The sequence below is a fragment of the Schistocerca nitens genome, chromosome 7 (assembly GCF_023898315.1).
Source record: "Schistocerca nitens isolate TAMUIC-IGC-003100 chromosome 7, iqSchNite1.1, whole genome shotgun sequence".
Taxonomy (NCBI): Eukaryota; Metazoa; Arthropoda; class Insecta; order Orthoptera; family Acrididae; genus Schistocerca; species Schistocerca nitens.
The window spans coordinates 310,898,825-310,901,324 of record NC_064620.1 but is presented as its reverse complement, the minus strand read 5'-3'; the positions used below and the strand labels follow the sequence as shown (position 1 = coordinate 310,901,324).

The 2,500-nt window shown below is 57.8% G+C and overlaps 1 non-coding gene across 1 annotated transcript in view; it reads left to right on the top strand.

The window, feature by feature from the left end:
- Positions 1-2,446: 2,446 nt before the first annotated feature.
- Positions 2,447-2,500, top strand: part of LOC126197137 (small subunit ribosomal RNA) — a 1,909-nt gene continuing 1,855 nt past the window's right edge. Inside the window, exon 1 of the ribosomal RNA XR_007539533.1 lies at positions 2,447-2,500. This exon is cut by the window's right edge and continues 1,855 nt beyond it. This is a non-coding gene — a ribosomal RNA (small subunit ribosomal RNA).

The window sequence follows — 2,500 nt, the reverse complement described above, 5'->3', positions numbered from 1 at the left end:
TTAACCTAACCTATGTTGCGCCTTAACCTAACCTATGTTGCGCCTTAACCTAACCTATGTTGCGCCTTAACCTAACCTATGTTGCGCCTTAACCTAACCTATGTTGCGCCTTAACCTAACCTATGTTGCGCCTTAACCTAACCTATGTTGCGCCTTAACCTAACCTATGTTGCGCCTTAACCTAACCTATGTTGCGCCTTAACCTAACCTACGTTGCGCCTTAACCTAACCTACGTTGCGCCTTAACCTAACCTACGTTGCGCCCTAACCTAACCTACGTTGCGCCCTAACCTAACCTACGTTGCGCCCTAACCTAACCTACGTTGCGCCCTAACCTAACCTACGTTGCGCCCTAACCTAACCTACGTTGCGCCCTAACCTAACCTACGTTGCGCCCTAACCTAACCTACGTTGGGCCCTAACCTAACCTACGTTGGGCCCTAACCTAACCTACGTTGGGCCCTAACCTAACCTACGTTGGGCCCTAACCTAACCTACGTTGGGCCCTAACCTAACCTACGTTGGGCCCTAACCTAACCTACGTTGGGCCCTAACCTAACCTACGTTGGGCCCTAACCTAACCTACGTTGGGCCCTAACCTAACCTACGTTGGGCCCTAACCTAACCTACGTTGGGCCCTAACCTAACCTACGTTGGGCCCTAACCTAACCTACGTTGGGCCCTAACCTAACCTACGTTGGGCCCTAACCTAACCTACGTTGGGCCCTAACCTAACCTACGTTGGGCCCTAACCTAACCTACGTTGGGCCCTAACCTAACCTACGTTGGGCCCTAACCTAACCTACGTTGGGCCCTAACCTAACCTACGTTGGGCCCTAACCTAACCTACGTTGGGCCCTAACCTAACCTACGTTGGGCCCTAACCTAACCTACGTTGGGCCCTAACCTAACCTACGTTGGGCCCTAACCTAACCTACGTTGGGCCCTAACCTAACCTACGTTGGGCCCTAACCTAACCTACGTTGGGCCCTAACCTAACCTACGTTGCGCCCTAACCTAACGCACGTTGCGCCCTAACCTAACGCACGTTGCGCCCTAACCTAACCTGTAATTGTTATATGAATTGAAACATTCATGTAGCGTTGCCTAATCGCAACCCTCTCAACATAGGTCAGTGCTCGCACTCTCTGGTGTCCTGCGTATTGATTCATGTTACGGTGCGTACCCTCACAACATCTAGCGAGTGGTGCGTACGTTCCACATGGTCCCGCTATCCACTGTAATGTGTACTGCTGTAAGACTTATATCGCTCCCCTGTCGCCTCTAGTTCGTCAGGCGGGAGTTTGCGTGTTCAATGAGCTTCGCAGCTGTGCAATGGCATTCGCATACGTACGCGGGCCACCTTCCACGTGTTCTCTCGTGCATACGTCGCAGCATGTATGTGGGCTGATGTGGCGTGTCGTGACGCATATCATCCAGGCATGCAAGACCCACTGAATTTGCAAATGTAGATGGACGTCTACGTTTGCTGCCCAAGTTACGCAAATGAACTGGAAATCCGTTGTTGCGCGGTTGTATACGCTGGAGGTGAATCATTGATTGCGACAATCGGTACAGGTATTAACTGGTTGCTTCAGCGACACCCGTCATACCCACGAACGTGAGTGGGCATGTGGGTATGAAGCGATACGCGGCGGTGGCTGGGTGGGACCGTCCCCGGCCGGTGAGGGGGGAGCGCCCGGCGTGCTGGCCGCGCGCTGCGTGGGCGCACGCGCTACAGCCGGCTGGTGGGGGCGCCCAGTGGCAGGCGCGCCGGCCGACGGACGCGGCAGGCGGCGCAGCTGCGCGCCGGCGCACCCAACGCGCGGCGCCGTGCGGCCAAAGTGGGTCCTCGCGGGCCCGGTGCGAAGCGCGGTGGACATCTGCAGTGTGCTGGTCCGATTGAGGACTGTGTGCGTTGAGGATGCGCCGCCGCCCGGCACTCGGCGCCGCGACGCCGTCTGCTGCTCGGTCGCCCCCGCGGTTCTCGCAGGTGGTTTGTATCGCAGCTGTGCGGATGTGTTGGCGCGTGCGCTGTGCTGGGAGAGTTCGCTTTGGCACCCAAGTGGGGCTCTGCCCCTCTGTGGCGCTGGCGTTGGAGCTGCCCGGCCACTGTTTGTGGCCGCGTGTTGTCTCCCGCCGGCAACACCACGACAGCACGCTCCCGGGCCTCTGTCGGCAGCGGCAAGCTCAGTTGGGAGCACGGGTGGTCGCACTGAAAGCGTCTACTCGCCTATCTCCGGGCGATTGCGCCTCTCTCGAACCCGACCAAGTACTTAGGACGGCGCTGCGCGCCGCCGGGACCTGAGAGGGTTTCGAGGTGTATCGTGCAGGGGAGCCCAGCCTCCTCCTGTTTGCGGAATAATTGAGCGGACGCTTGCGTGTTCGCGCGGGCCTCCGGGACACACTCCCGGGCGGCCGGCTGCTCAGCTCTAGTTGACGCAGCTCCCTGGTTGATCCTGCCAGTAGTCATATGCTTGTCTCAAAGATTAAGCCATGC